The sequence below is a fragment of the Balaenoptera physalus genome, assembly GCF_965194825.1.
Source record: "Balaenoptera physalus genome assembly, contig: HAP1_SCAFFOLD_464, whole genome shotgun sequence".
NCBI classification, from domain to species: Eukaryota; Metazoa; Chordata; class Mammalia; order Artiodactyla; family Balaenopteridae; genus Balaenoptera; species Balaenoptera physalus.
The window spans coordinates 650,017-665,997 of NW_028126239.1; the positions used below are offsets into that span (position 1 = coordinate 650,017).

A 15,981-nucleotide genomic window follows, 5' to 3' on the forward strand; every position below is an offset into this window, starting at 1 on the left:
TCCAGGAGACCATGGTAAGGGTTACCTGGGAATTAGTGTTAATCCTAGGAACTGAATATTAATAAAATAATAACTTTGAACAGTAAGTCAAGTCAAAGTATAACACCCCATAATTTGCATTGTTTTCTGCAAAATGGGGATACTATATCCTCCTTACATGCCGAGTAGCCAATGCAGCCTTGTTTTTGACCATGGGAGGAAAAAGTGTTCCTTCTGTCTGCACATGACTGTGGGTTAGGTGGGAGGGGTCACTCCCAGCTGAGTGGTTGGGGATTCATGCCTGGTGTATCTAACAATACTTTGAAAGGCTGGGTTCTGAAGGCTGCTTTCTTTTTCCTCAGATTTATCTGCTTGATTTTCGGATTGTCCCTGCATAAGGGTGCAGAGGAGGGCAGGTGGTGGCAGAGTTCCTGATAATGAAACAACAGGTGAGAAAACAAACTTACTTTGATTCCTGAATTGATCCATCTTTTGCCAAATGGTCAGGTTTCTACTTTGGGTCCGGACTTTCTAAGTGAACCCAGGAAATATTAATGCCAGTTATGTTCACCACCCTGTTAGGGATATGGCAGGTCAGGGACCAATGAAGAAGTACTCTCTTTCCCAACATTTACTTTCACTTGTTCCAGCCTCCATTAAGCTGTGACCTCACAGAAGACGGGAGAGGTTTTTTCCTTCTCTTATTTTAAAGGTCATCCCTTGGGCACAGCGACCTCCTTCATCATGTTACTGGCTGCAGTGGACTTAGGAATGCGGTGAACACAGGGGCTAGAGAATGACTCAGAGCAGAAATCTCTAGGCCAGTGGGGAGCAGGCGTTTCATCAGGTGAGTCCTGTGTCATAGATGCTGGTGTGAGTGGGGGTTTGGTGAGAGATAGCAATAAAGAATCATTTATTTTTCCTAATTTTAAAAAGATTAACTTTCTACAGAGTACTCATAAACATTTTGATAGCTTCAAAAAGATAAACGTAAGCTCCTTAACAAAGTTGTTCACATAACCCTTTTCCTTTGTGTTCTTAACCTTCATTCAAATTAGAAAGTTGAATGCAATGTCTGCAGATTCTTATTTTCTTAATTTGGACTGTGTATGGAGGAGAAGGGGCACAGTACAGAGAACAAAATGTAGAGCACTGGACAGCAAATGACAGTCTGGGGAGCTCCAAGACCTCACTCCGCCAGAGTGACATGAATAAAACAACCAGGATCTGCCTGAATGAGCTGGGGTTCTAGCCCAGGGAACCCCAGAAGTTGCAATAATGGGCTTTCTGATCCCACCATTGCCAGCCCTGGTAAGTGTTCTTATTAGACCCGGGGGATGTGTGTGTATGTGCTGTGTGTGTGTCTTTCTTCTCCTGGCACCCCTGGACTTGCCGAGTGTGCATCAGTGTTTCATGAAAGCCATGGCCATGTGGTGCTAAAGTTATAAGACCCTCTCAGTCTTGTATCTTCCTGCGTTGGATACATAAAATTTCTCTAATAGGTCCAGATGCAAATGTTCAGCTGTCTCCTTGGCTCCTACCTGCAATGGCATGGGGATGTCTTTTCCTTGGGAAAGCAGCTCTAGGCTCATGGAGAGAAGAGCGGCACACGTGTAGGGTGGGCAGAGATAATTGGAGCAAGCAAGTGAATTGCTAAGGTCTCCTGATAAGGAGGTAAGAGGCTGGGCACTAAGGGAACCCAGGTCTGCAGAGTCAGGGTTCCGACTGCAGAATTCTCCACATTAGCGTGAGGAGTGCGTCTCCTTCGCGGCAGCCTCCTGCCCAAATCTTCCCAGCCTTGTCGGCTGCTGGGGTCCCGTCGTGCCGTGCCGAGCCGAACCGGCAGGTAGCTACGAGGCGGACGCCCCGAGACGAACTCGAGCGTTTGGGCGGTCGGAGCTGATCCCTCGCCGCCCAGCGATCAGAATCCATCCCGCTGACGTTCGAGCCCGTTGTCGGGAGCCACCAGGCGGCCGCTTTTATATTGTCCCTTCCCTCCTGAGCTTCGGTGACCTTCGCGAGGGATGTGACTCGCCCGCCAGGCGCGGGGCAGAGTTCCGGGAGGCCGCTGACGTTGGCGGCGACCATCCCGGTGATGCGGAGTGGTGAGCGCGTCCTGCTCTCACCGGAGACTGAATGTGGAGAGCAGTGTGTTGTGGGGCCGGCGCTGAGCTCCCTCGGAGGGTTGTGGGGAGGTCTGCGCCGGTCGACCAGCACTCCCTGGTGCCCCTTGGCCCGCTGAGACTTCCCGTCCTGCTATGCGTGACCAGGAGAGGATGTCCGTGCACGACGTCGTCCTCCGTGTGTCACGATCCGTCGGTGCGTCCTCGCCGGCTTGGGGACCCGGGTCCATCCCGGTGCAGTCGAGGCGGTGGGGCTGCTCACCGTGGGCCACTTCAGTTTCTCCGTGTTCCACGCGAGGCGGTCACGGGGGCGAATCTTGCCCCGAGGCAGGGGCACGGGATGCTTGTCAAGAGACGTGATCCACCCGGCAGATTGAACCGGCGTCTACGCGGGGAGCTCCCGTCCCCACCCCTTGGTCACCTCGTCAGCGTGGCGCTTGCGTTTGTGCAGGTCTCCTCGCCGCGGACTGTCGTGGGCAAGCGCGGAGGGCGCTAGTGGAGGGCCGGCAGTCCCTCCTAGGCTTCGGTGGTCGTAGGTCGTAGTCGTTTCTCTTTGGGAAACAGGGACCGCCCGGGGCCTCCGGTGATGGTCGTGAGCAGACACGAGCCTGGCCGCGGTCCTGGGTGGGCGTGGTTGTCGGTAGCTTCTCTGAAGAAGCTCTGCAGACAGGGAAAGGCGTACAGATGCACGGGCGGACGGGAGGATCCCCCAGGGCGAGAAATGGGACCGATGGTGGCATGGGTCGAGGACGGGTGTCAGGGGCGCGGCGGTGCGCCTTCGCCGGTGTGCGATCTGGATCCTTCCTGTTGAGGTTCACACCAGTTACACGTGACTTGGAGTCTGCAGCGCAAGGTCGACCAGATGGCCGGATTTCGGTATTGGGGTAAGAAGAAAATTTAATGAATTAAATTTTTTTTTGTTGTGAGATTCACTACACTGTGAACATTAGTGAAATGAGAAATCCTGATGTTTACGGTAAATCGACATTACTGTAATAACTACTATCATTTGCAATTTTTTCACAAAATGCTGATTTATGAAATTTAAAATATATTTAGTACAATTTTTTGTGATACAAGTCTGCTAATGAGAAAACTGGAATTCTTTTGCAAGGGGGATGCCATTTAGCTTATTAGAGATTCCTATCATCAAAATTTAAGTTGTTAATCCTGACTTATAAGGAGATTTTGCATGGTTTACATATTTCATATTTGAAAATTCTTTTCACACATATATATACTACCAAATACTGCAGTTCATGAGCATATGATTTTAATTGAGCATATTCATTGCTTGGAAGGAATTTATAAAATTCCGTTAGATTCTTCTATTGATATTTGCCTTTTAATATGTTATTATATTGTACATTAGTCATTTCTAATTCTGTTTGCAGTTAATTTTAAAAACATTGATTCAAGTTTATCTATCCACAGAGGATCTGATTGATTGAAGATGGTGAAGGAGCGTTTTGGGATGCAGAATTTTCTAAATCCACCTGGAAGTCTGGGAACCTCTCCCTCCAGCCACAAGGCCCTGCCCCACACCCTGCAACAACCAATCTGGAAAACCAGACTTCAACCTCTGCAACAATAGGCCCCAAGGGTCAGGACTTGGTCAGTGACTCACAGCTTCGTCATTTTCAGTCTTTTCCATGTAGAACCAAATGCGGGGAAAGCCAAATATATTCCCCTAAGTAATCACTTAGGACGCCCCTCTTCCTATCAGCTTGTCTCCAGCCTCCCCCATCACAAGCTCTGGGCAGGACATGCCTTCCTTTTTTTTGCCACCAGAAAGTGTCCCCACTCTTATGTGTGCCTGAGTCTCAGCCTGATGTGAGGGGTGTTGGCTGACTCCCATGCTCTATAGACAAGTTCTGAGTAAATAGTGATTGTTCTCATTTGGGGGGGGGGGCGCTGTGTGTTTCTTTTTTCATATCCCAGAGCTTAGTAGGGCAGGAAGCAAATAAAACTCATGATAATGATCCCCATGTTATTTTAAAAATCACATTTATTAATCACTATTTTTTAAGTTGAGACACAATTCACGTACCATAAAATTCACCCTTTGAAAAGTGTAGAATTTAGTGATTTATAATCTATTCACAAAGTTGTGCAACCATCGGCACTAATACCAGAACATTTCATCACCTCAAAAAGAAACCCCATCCCCATTAGTCCATTCTATTCCACCTATGCTCAGGCCGTGGCTACCACAAATCTGCTTTCTGTCTCTACAGATATGCCTACTCTCAATATTTCATGTGACTGGAATCATAAAATATGTGCCCTTTATGTCTGGCTTCTTATACTGAATATCATGCTTTTGAGGCTCATGTTTTAGAATGTATCAGTACTGTACTCCTTCGTTTGGCCTAAGAATTTTTCTTTTTAAGTGATAAGATTTTACGTACATTCACATGCCATCTGGATTTGTTTTTCTAAAAAATATATTTTCAATTTTAACCATTTAAAGTCTACAGTTGACTAACATTAAGTACCACTTCCCTGCCTGACCCCAACTTACCCGACTCACCTGGAGCTGTCAGTAGGCCCAGAGGACACAAGCCCAGCCATGCTGCCCTTCCTTGGAACTCCCAACGTCATCCAAACTGACCATGACCCCACTATTAGTGTCCCTCATTGTAGCAAAGAGAACTCCGGACACGGAGAGACTCTAGTGAAGAGGGCAGCTGCACCCAGGCAAGTTGTTGTGCTTGGGACAAGGAAGCAGTGCCCTGGGACCTGTAGTCACCCAGGGGCCCAATTAGGTACAGTGCTGGTCTCCTGAGGGCGTATTATGCTGAGGTCCCCGCCAGGCCCCTATGGAGGAGAACCAGTGAACATTTGGGGACATCTCTTGTCATTCTTTTCTCCCTTCCTTCCTTTCTTTCTCTTTTTCTCTTTCCACCTGGAAGAGGTAAAGCTTGACAAGAAAAAACTAAATGACTCTCTAGACCATACATATTTCAGGGTTGCCTCATGCACCTGTCCTTATTTTCTCCATAAAAACCCTCTAAGGAACTAAGATGTGCTACGTGTTCCATGCACGCTCACCTGTGTGCCTGCCCCACACAGTCCTCCATCTTCCCTTCCCTCTTCCAACACTTCACTCCCCTGTAGGGGCTTAGGCAAGGGCAAAGATTGCTGTGAGTTCCAGCATGATGTCTGCCTCACCCCCTTCATGACTGTCTTGCTGACTCAATAGCCTGTGTTCTGGCTGCTCGGGAACCCCTCGTCTGTCCTCTGCTCAGGGACACTGCTCATCTTTAGCAACACCCACCTGTATTCCTCACTGTTCAGGCCCTGGGAAATCGGCTGTCCTGACCTGGGACAGCTTGAAATATAAGAAACTGCTACCTTCTACCGCTGGGGTCAGAAGGCTGGGTGTGTGGTCCAAGGCTCTCGGAGGTGTTTTGCATCCTCCCAGAATCTCCTCTCACCTCCCTAAGAAAGTCAACTACCAGGACAGCTCCAACCAACACCCTCCATTAGATGCTGAGCTGTCAATATTTCCAGCCCAGAAAGTCCACAGCCTGTGCTTTGCAACAGGGAAAACCCTCCCCTCTACCTCCAGTCCATCCAAGTCGTCCCCTGTTCCTCAGCTCGCACAGCCCACAGACGGTTTCTGAGTCTGTTCAGCAGGCGAGGTCCCATAGGTGTCAGGTCCCGAGTCTCTTCCAGCCACCATGTTCCACCCAACGCTACACGATGAGTCCACGGTCCGCTGGGAGTGCAGGGGCCCCTCCCATGTACCTCTTCTGGCACTGTTGCTGCATCTCCTTCCTCCTTATATCAGGGCAAGGAGCTTGGTTTCTCTGGGCCTGTGAGTGGGGAAGGGTAGGAGTGGACGAGTGGCCTAGAGAGTCCAGTCCATTCTGCATCCTGTGGGCCCATGACCCTGGTGGGTGGAAGCAGAGGGTGTAATGAGACAGCGAGGCTCTTGGCCTGCTTGGTGGCTCGGGATTTAGGGCACATTCAAGCGGAGGATGAACCTACTGGAGAATGTTGGTCAACAAACAGTTTCTGCATGTGTAGGAGCTGAACCAGTTCACCAAGCTCTCTCAAAACTAACATCCATTTATAAACACTCTTCTGGCAACAGGGGAAGGGCAGACGATGTTCCAGGAAACTCCTCCCTAACCTCCTGGGAACATTCTGACAGGGTCTTTGAATATGCAACAAATGTGTGCTTTGGTTAAGAAGACATTGGATGATTTGAAGGTACATTTTGGAAATGTAGAAAACTAAAGGACTTCAAAATTAAAATCCTATTTTATGATTTAGAATCTACTGTACTTAGATGACTGATAAATTGTTTAATGAAACCATTGGTAAAAATAAAAGCTGAGAGTTGAACAGTGTTAACATTACTTTCTATTTTCATAATTTTTACATGATAGTCTAAAACTGTGGCATGCTTAACTATTTGTCCACCTATCTCTCCTTCTCCCTCTCTCCATAGTTTTAAGATGTTTGTCACTATTTGGTAGGTGCCAATGCTTCTGTAACATGCACACTTCATTGTGTAGGAGAAGTGGTAACGTTTGTTCACAGGAGTGTAAGTGAGGAGGTGATGCGCGGGCGGGCTGGGCCACTGTAATGTGGTGAAAGAAGGGCAGGCATTGTCCAGGGGAGCTGGGCCCTGGCCCCTAGGCTCCTGCTTTTATCCAGACATCTGGGGCGCCCTGATTCACTCTTGACCCAGTAAACAGGAGGCCTAGAAAAGCTCTGTGAGCAGCCCTGGCCAGGATCCCTTCACGTACTTCTCTCCATTTACATCGTGGGCATGGAGTTCCCTCAAAGATCTTCTAAGTTCTCAGTTCTTCTGATTTGTATAATCTTCGCTTTTCTTCTTGCCAAGGATGTCACTAACTAAATCAGCCTATGTATGATTAATATGAACATATATTATTGATATATTAATCAATATTATTATATCAAAATAATATTTAACATTTTATTTACATTGTATGTACATATATTTATGTAGTATTCTTTTATTATAATAAATTAAATTAATAAATATAAATAAACTATTAATATGAATATATATTACACCTGCGAGTCAGGATTTACCGCCTGGGTGCTCAACTCTGCCCACTGAGCCACACTGTGTGCCTGAAAAAATGAAGACTTCAGGGCAAAGTGAAATGTGAGGGGGAGGCAGGCAGAGAAGACCCAACCTACAGTCACAGTGAAGAATGAGGTGTGTTCTCAAGACCAGCTTGAAGCGCACACTCTTAGTGAGGGGAGTGGATGCAAACACCTTTTCCTGCCCCGTGCACCCCGTCTGGAGTGGGGGTGGGGAGGAAGTGTCCTCCAGGCATTTCTTCTCCGGCTCCTTCCACCGGACCCACTCTCCTCCCCAGTCTCTGCTGTGACACTTGTGTTTTGCCACATGGAGGTGAATTTACCCCTCCGCCACTGTTCTCCTGCCTCCTGTCTCTGTTTTCTTTCCCCTCCTTGAGCCTCTCAGGCCTGCTATCAGCCAGGCTGGGGCCCTTCATTGCAGCCAGCGTGCTGTCCTTGCCCCATCTTCCTCCTTTCAGAGCTGGGATAACTGGGTACCTGCTGTCACTGGAGACTTTCCCTGCTGTTAGTCTCCCCCCGCCAGGTGCTCGGATGTGCAGGACAACTAAAGACCCCTCTGACTTTCCCCGGGTGTGCATGCTAGCACCGACTGGAGGTTGCTAAGGCTTGCCACCTAAGCACAGGCTGTGCGTTGGTTTAAGACATAACCCAAAAATGCAATAAGAAAAAAATCTCCCCTGATAAGATTGGCATGACTAAATATATTCAGAACTTCATTGAGCCTATTCTCATACACTCAATTTATTACAGCTTTAGAGGTTTCTAACTTCTACTCAGATTCGTAAAGATTGGTCACTGGGAAATTTATTAGCTGTCATTGTTTTCCAGATGGCAGAGTAAACAGGGACTAAAGGTAGAAACACCTGCAAAATACCTAACATGGTCAAAATTGTCCGACTACTTTTACAATGTTATTGTTTAACCATCCAGACAAATGAGAAATGCCAGAGAAAAGTCAAATATAGATGTGTTTTCGTTCAGTCAAAAAGATGACAGTGAGAGGTGAGGTGAGGAAGCTGGCCCAGTGTGGGTGGTAGGACCAGGAAGTTGAGACCTTATGCAGGCAGCTGTGGCGGCAGCTCTACCACGTTCTCCATGGGGCTGGTCTCTGAGCCCCCTAGACGGGCAGCTTTTCTTGGTAAACTCAGTGTCATGATATCAGCCATTCATCAGGCACTTCTTTGGCTTCACACGTGAGCAGGACCCTTGTAGCTGCAAGGTTTACAAATTAGAGCCTCTGCAGTCACTAGTCTGTGCTCTGTGCTCTCCTCAACTGAGGCTTCTTCTGGTGTCTATCACAGCACCTATACCACGTCCTGAGTGTCCAGGCTTACAGTGGCTCTGCTTGAGACTGGGCTGTGACATTTCTGTGTCTAGCATGTAGCAGGCAGTGCATGAACATTTATTGGGGACAAAGAGGCTAAGCTACACAAGCTTCTACTCCTAAGCTGATTCACACAGCTTGTGACTGCAGCTGAGCTCCAGAGACCTCACTGCCTGTGATGGGTGCTAAAGCTCTCACAGCTTGTTTCATCTGCGTGTTCTTTTCCCCCTGATAATATGACCCTTTTAGCTTCTCCTCCTAGAGGTTTGCATAGACCGAGTGGGAAGGACCAAAGTTGTTCCAGTCTTGTGTCAGGCTGTTAAAGCTCAACTACACTGAAAGCTCATGAGAGGTACAGTATCACGTGGGGGTGACTTTCAACAAGAGTTGTCACAGTGCCACTAACCTCAACAAGCTTATTCACTTTTTGTATAAAGGTTTTAGTCCAATACTCTGCTCAAAAAGTGCAGAATGCACATTGTGTGATGTTTAAGCCCGTTGCTCTTGCTCTAGGGCAAGATTTCTCAACCTGGGGATTACAGACATTCTGAGCTGGATGACTTTTTGCTGTGGGAGCTGTCCTGTGTGTTCTGGGATGTTGAGCAGCACCCCTGGCCTCTACCCACTAGCATCTCCTCAGGCGTGACAACCCAAAGTGTCCCCGGATGTAGCCACTTGTCCTCTGGGGATGGGGGATTGGGGAAAAATTGCCCCAGCTGAAAATTTTTTCTCAAGTGGAACCAGTAGATTGCAAGGAAAACCAAAACAACAGCTACAGAAACAACAACAACAAATGACTCACCAAGACTTGCCCAGTGATGGAATTATGACAAACTAAAGAATAGGCTTTCATTGTGTAGTAGCTTCAGGCTATTTTTGGATCCTTCTGTGCAGATCGGACTCAAAGTCCTCCATTCCTTAGTGGTATTTGGCGCAAGGCCCCAAGATGCCTTTACCTCAAGTGTGTTTAATGCTACGTTTGTTTAATATATTACCCCAGATCTGCCCCTCTGTGTGCCTGCATCAACAGCGTGTATCTACTTAGATTATACAATGTGAGAAAACAGAATGCTCATTATTTCAATAGCCCTCAAGGTAACAACTCACAATGAACCTAAACTAATTTTACAGATAATAGTGAGACTTTGCTCCAGAATATGTAGTAAATATTAGGAAACAATCTATTTTACAGGAATAATTCAAAATGCAGTTAAAGAAACTTAATCATCATGACTGTTTACCACCAGTATCAGGTAGTGTAGCATGTTAGGTGGTGCAGCAAGGTGAAGATGACAAGCCAAATATCTCTAACATGTTCCCCACTTACTCATCTCTAAAATATGGGGCACCACTCAGGGTGCACACGGATGTGCCACCCACACCTCTGGCCCAGAAAACACTCACTACTCAACTGCTGGAGTGCCATCAACAGGTATCTTCCAGCCAAGATCCCCTCAGGCAGCCTCACCCATGCACGGGTCCCTCTCAGGGCTGCCACACCCAATGGTCAAGTGCAGAGGGGCACTTACAACACCTGTGATGGCCACATATGCTTCAGAGCCCGAATGGGTTGAGCCAAGGCTTCCTCAGTGCTGGACACCTGAAACTATGTCATCTGCCCATACCTGCTCCCTCTGTGCCCTGTCAAAGAGGTTGACACCTAACTTGCACCCTGCTTGCCAAAATCGATCTTAACATTCCCTTCCAGAGAAACTGACTTGTGACGGGGGGAAAGCAATGACGAGAAGTATTTGGGAGCTAGACTGCTCCGCATTGAGGCAGTCACAAGGACCCTCCACGGGCTAGGTGGAGAACCCATAGTGTCTGAAAGAGCTGACGGTCCGGGTGTGCAAACACTCACAGGGGAGAGGGTGGTAATTGCTAGTCACCATCGAAGCCAGCAGAGGAGCTTCCGGGTAGAAAGAAAGCAGAGAAAGCTGAACCCCCCACCCAGACCCAGGATTTCGATAAAAGATATTTTCACATATTGAGATATGGGGAAGTCGTCTGGCTTATACATGAGTTAACTTGAATGTTACGCAAACTAGAACAACCTGCGTGTGGCCTATCAAACATACATTGTGCTTCTGCTTTAATTGTTAAAGAAAAGAGTGCATTGACCAGAAGTAAAGAATGTGCATGTTAAAAAGAAAGATGAAATGCCTCCCTTCCTGGGACGCCAGTGCTGAAGCTCCTTCAATAATAAGCCTCACTTCCCAGGTGCCAAGGCCATGCTGACTTGCTGTGTATGGGCTGATCTGTGTTTTGTTTGTTTGTTTTGTTTTTGTTTTTGTTTTCTCCCCTGAAGCCTTAAAGGAATGTATCCCTGAGTTGTTTAATGTTCTTTGCTCTGACAATATATAAAACTGTAGTGAAAACCATGCTTCCATGGGACAGTTCCTCAGAGCTATCTGCGGGGTTGTCTTCCAGGCTATAGTCCACAGTTTGGCTCAAATAAGATGCTTCTCTGTTCCTATTGTAGATTGTTTATTGATTACTTTCATCAACAATTTATCAGTTACTCACCTGTGATGGGAAGAGAGATGGGGGCTGTCACATACATGAGATGGGGAGAGTGATGGGGACTGTCAAACACCTGTGATGGGGAGAGAGGTGGGTGCTGTCACATACCTGTCATGTGGAAAGTGCTGGGGGCTGTCACGCACCTGTGATGGGGAGAGAGCTGGGGGCTGTCACTCACCTGTGATGGGGAGAGAGATGGGGACTGTCAAACACCTGTGATGGGGAGAGAGGTGGGTGCTGTCACATACCTGTCATGTGGAGAGTGCTGGGGGCTGTCACGCACCTGTGATGGGGAGAGAGCTGGGGGCTGTCACACACCTGTGATGGGGAGAGAGATGGGGACTGTCAAACACCTGTGATGCGGAGAAAGCTGGTGGCTGTTACATACCTGTGATGGGGAGAGAGTTGGGGGCTGTCAGGCACTTGTGATGCGGAGACAGCTGGGGGCTGTCACATACCTGTCATGTGGAGAGAGCTGGGGGCTTCACACACCTGTGATGGGTAGAGAGCTGGGGGCTGCCACTTACTTGTGATGGGGAGAGAGCTGGGGGCTGTCACACACCTGTGATGGGGAGAGAGCTGAGGGCTGTCACTCACCTGTGATGGGGGGAGAGCTGGGGGCTGTCACACACCTGTGTTTGGGAGAGAGATGGGGACTTTCAAGCACCTGTGATGGGGAGAGAGCTGTGGGCTGTCACATACCTGGGATGCGCAGACAGCTAGTGGCTGTCACATACCTGTGATAGCGAGACAGCTGGGGGCTGTCACGTACCTGTGATGGGGAGAGAGTTGGGGGCTGTCAGACACCTGTGATGCGGAGACAGCTGGGGGCTGTCACATACCTGAGATGGGGAGAGAGCTGGGGGCTGTCACTCACCTGTGATGCGCAGAGAGCTAGGGGCTGTCACACAAAAGTGATGTGGAGAGAGCTTGGGGCTGTCACTCACCTGTGATGGGGAGAGAGTTGGGGGCTGTCAAGCACTTGTGATGCGGAGACAGGTGTGGGCTGTCATATACCTGTGATGGGGAGTCAGCTGGGGGCTGTCACTCACCTGTGATGGGGAGAGAGCTGGGGGCTTTCACACACTTGTGATGGGGATAGAGATGGGGACTGTCAAACACCTGTGATGGGGAGAGAGCTGGCGGCTGTCACATATCTGGGATGCGCAGATAGCTAGTGGCTTTCACATACCTGTGATAGCGAGACAGCTGGGGGCTGTCACACACCTGTGATGGGGAGAAAGCTGAGGGCTGTCACTCACCTGTGATGAGGGGAGAGCTGGGGGCTGTCACACACCTGTGATTGGGAGAGAGATGGGGACTTTCAAACACCTGTGATGGGGAGAGTGCTGGGGGCTATCACATACCTATAATGCGGAGAGAGCTGGTGGCTGTCACATACCTGTGATGTGGAGACAGCTGGGGGCTGTCACTCACGTGTGATGGGGAGAGAGCTGGGGGCTTCACACACCTGTGATGGGTAGTGAGCTGGGGGCTGTCAAACACCTGTGATGGGGAGAGAGCTGGGGCTCACACATACCTGTGATGTGGAGACAGATGGGAGCTGTCACATACCTGTGATGGGGAGAGAGTTGGGGGCTCTCAGGCACCTGTGATATGGAGACAGCTGGAGGCTGTGACATACCTGTGATGCGGAGAGTGCTGGGGGCTGTCACACATCTGTGATTGGGAGAGAGATGGGGACTCTCAAACATCTGTGATGGGGAGAGAGCTGGGGAATCAGAGTTACGTGTGATGCGGAGACATCTAGTGGCTGTCACATACCTGTGATGTGGAGACAGCTGGGGGCTGTCACATACCTGTGATGGGGAGAGAGTTGGGGGCTGTCACTCACCTGTGATGGGGAGAGAGATGGGGACTGTCACATACCTGTGATGCGGAGACAGCTAGTGGCTGTCAAATACCTGTGATGTGGAGACTGCTGGGGGATGTCACATACCTGTGATGGGGAGAGAGCAGAGGGCGGTTACTCACCTGTGATGGGGGGAGAGCTGGGGGCTTTCACACACCTGTATTTGGGAGAGAGATGGGGACTTTCAAACACCTGTGATGGGGAGAGAGCTGTGGGCTGTCACATACCTGGGATGCGCAGACAGCTAGTGGCTGTCACATACCTGTGATAGCGAGACAGCTGGGGGCTGTCACGTACCTGAGATGGGGAGAGAGCTGGGGGCTGTCACTCACCTGTGATGGGGAGAGAGCTGGGGGCTGTCACACAACTGTGATGGGGAGAGTGCTGGGGGCTGTCACACAAAAGTGATGTGGAGAGAGCTTGGGGCTGTCACTCACCTGTGATGGGGAGAGAGTTGGGGGCTGTTAAGCACTTGTGATGCGGAGACAGCTGGGGGCTGTCACATACCTGTGATGGGGAGAGTGCTGGGGGCTGTCACTCACCTGTGATGGGGAGAGAGCTGGTGGCTGTCACACACCTGTGATGGGGAGAGTGCTGGGGGCTGTCACACACCTGCGATGGGGAGAGAGCTGGGGCTGTCACTCACCTGTGATGGGGAGAGAGCTGGTGGCTGTCACACATCTGTGATTGGGAGAGAGATGGGGACTCTCAAACATCTGTGATGGGGAGAGAGCTGGGGAATCAGAGTTACGTGTGATGCGGAGACATCTAGTGGCTGTCACATACCTGTGATGTGGAGACAGCTGGGGGCTGTCACATACCTGTGATGGGGAGAGAGTTGGGGGCTGTCACTCACCTGTGATGGGGAGAGAGATGGGGACTGTCACATACCTGTGATGCGGAGACAGCTAGTGGCTGTCAAATACCTGTGATGTGGAGACTGCTGGGGGATGTCACATACCTGTGATGGGGAGAGAGCAGAGGGCGGTTACTCACCTGTGATGGGGGGAGAGCTGGGGGCTTTCACACACCTGTATTTGGGAGAGAGATGGGGACTTTCAAACACCTGTGATGGGGAGAGAGCTGTGGGCTGTCACATACCTGGGATGCGCAGACAGCTAGTGGCTGTCACATACCTGTGATAGCGAGACAGCTGGGGGCTGTCACGTACCTGAGATGGGGAGAGAGCTGGGGGCTGTCACTCACCTGTGATGGGGAGAGAGCTGGGGGCTGTCACACAACTGTGATGGGGAGAGTGCTGGGGGCTGTCACACAAAAGTGATGTGGAGAGAGCTTGGGGCTGTCACTCACCTGTGATGGGGAGAGAGTTGGGGGCTGTTAAGCACTTGTGATGCGGAGACAGCTGGGGGCTGTCACATACCTGTGATGGGGAGAGTGCTGGGGGCTGTCACTCACCTGTGATGGGGAGAGAGCTGGTGGCTGTCACACACCTGTGATGGGGAGAGTGCTGGGGGCTGTCACACACCTGCGATGGGGAGAGAGCTGGGGCTGTCACTCATCTGTGATTGGGAGAGAGCTGGGGGCTGTCACACACCTGTGAAGGGGAGAGAGATGAGGACTGTCAAACACCTGTGATGGGGAGAGAGCTGGGGCTCACACATACTTGTGATGCGGAGACAACTAGTGGCTGTCACATACCTGTGATGTGGAGACAGCTGGGGGCTGTCACATACCTGTGATGGGGAGAGAGATGGGGACTGTCACATACCGGTGATGCAGAGACAGCTAGTGGCTGTCAAATACCTGTGATGTGGAGACTGCTGGGGGCTGTCACATACCTGTGATGGGGAGTGAGCAGAGGGCGGTTACTCACCTGTGATGGGGGGAGAGCTGGGGGCTGTCACATACCTGTGATGGGGAGAGAGTTGGGGGCTGTCAGGCATCTATGATGCGGAGACAGGTGTGGGCTGTCACATACCTGTGATGGGGAGAAAGCTGGGGGCTGTCACTTACTTGTGATGGGGAGAGACTTGGGGGTTTTCACACACCTGTGATGGGGAGACAAATTGGGACTGTCAAACACCTGTGATTGGGAGAGAACTGGCGCCTGTCACATACCTGGAATGCGGAGACACCTAGTGGCTGTCACATACCTGTGATAGCGAGACAGCTGGGGTTAGGGTTAGGGTTTAGGTTTAGGGTTAGGGTTACTGTTGGGTTAGGGTTAGGGTTAAGGTAGGGTTAGGAATGGGTTAGGGTTAGGGTTACGGTTAGGGTTTAGGGTTAGGGTGTCCAGCCTTACGTCCCATTCAGCTGTGAGTGTAGATGTGGTCAATCCAGTTGCATCACAGCCCCCGATTGAATTTTGTAAGAATTCCTCTCTCTCTCACTGTCTTTCTTTTTTTATAATTAATTTTTATAGTGGGGTGTAGCTGATTTGCAATGTTGTGTTTCTTGGTGCTGTACATCCACCTGAGTCACTTACAGAGAGACATCAATAAATTCTTTTCTAGTTTCTAGTAGTCAGATAGATGTTTTTTCTGTGAATAGAGTGTGCTGAGTCCAGTTCCTTGAACAATGAGTATGTCTTGGCGATTACATTATTGGCGTATGGAACGGTATCTGTGCCAATTTCAACCTCCTGGTTTATGCATCACCGCACCACACTTTTCCCCTTAAGCAGCCATCAGTGTGTTTTGTAAATGTGTGATGGTGTTCGGTTTGTAATTCAGTTCATGGTTGGCGATTTTTAGATTCCCTTTATAAGTGATATCTTATGATAAGTTTCTCTTGCTGTCTAACTTATTTCACTCTCAATGACCGTACATAAGTCCCCCTGAGTTGCTGCAACTGGCCTCATTTCATTGATTTCAGGGCTGAGTAATATTCCGCTGTGCTTAAGTACCAAATTTTCTTTCACCATTTTTTCCTTCCAAGGACTATTAAGTTGTACCCAAGTCGAGGCTGTTGTAAACATAGCAGCAGTAAACGGGGTGCCTGCGTCCTGTGGATTTTTGGTTTTTCCAACATATAGGCCCATGAGTGGAAGCGCCCTATGCTTTGTAGCTCTGTTTTTTAGATGTTTTAGGAAACACAGCACACTTCTC

General features: G+C 49.5%; 1 long non-coding RNA gene across 1 annotated transcript; it reads left to right on the forward strand.

The window, feature by feature from the left end:
• The first annotated feature begins 275 nt into the window (after positions 1 to 275).
• LOC309653512 lies at positions 276 to 4,417 on the forward strand. The gene is made up of 4 exons (XR_014259232.1): positions 276 to 428; positions 692 to 826; positions 1,482 to 1,653; positions 3,537 to 4,417. It is a non-coding gene; the product is annotated as an uncharacterized lncRNA (long non-coding RNA).
• The last annotated feature ends 11,564 nt before the right edge of the window (positions 4,418 to 15,981 follow it).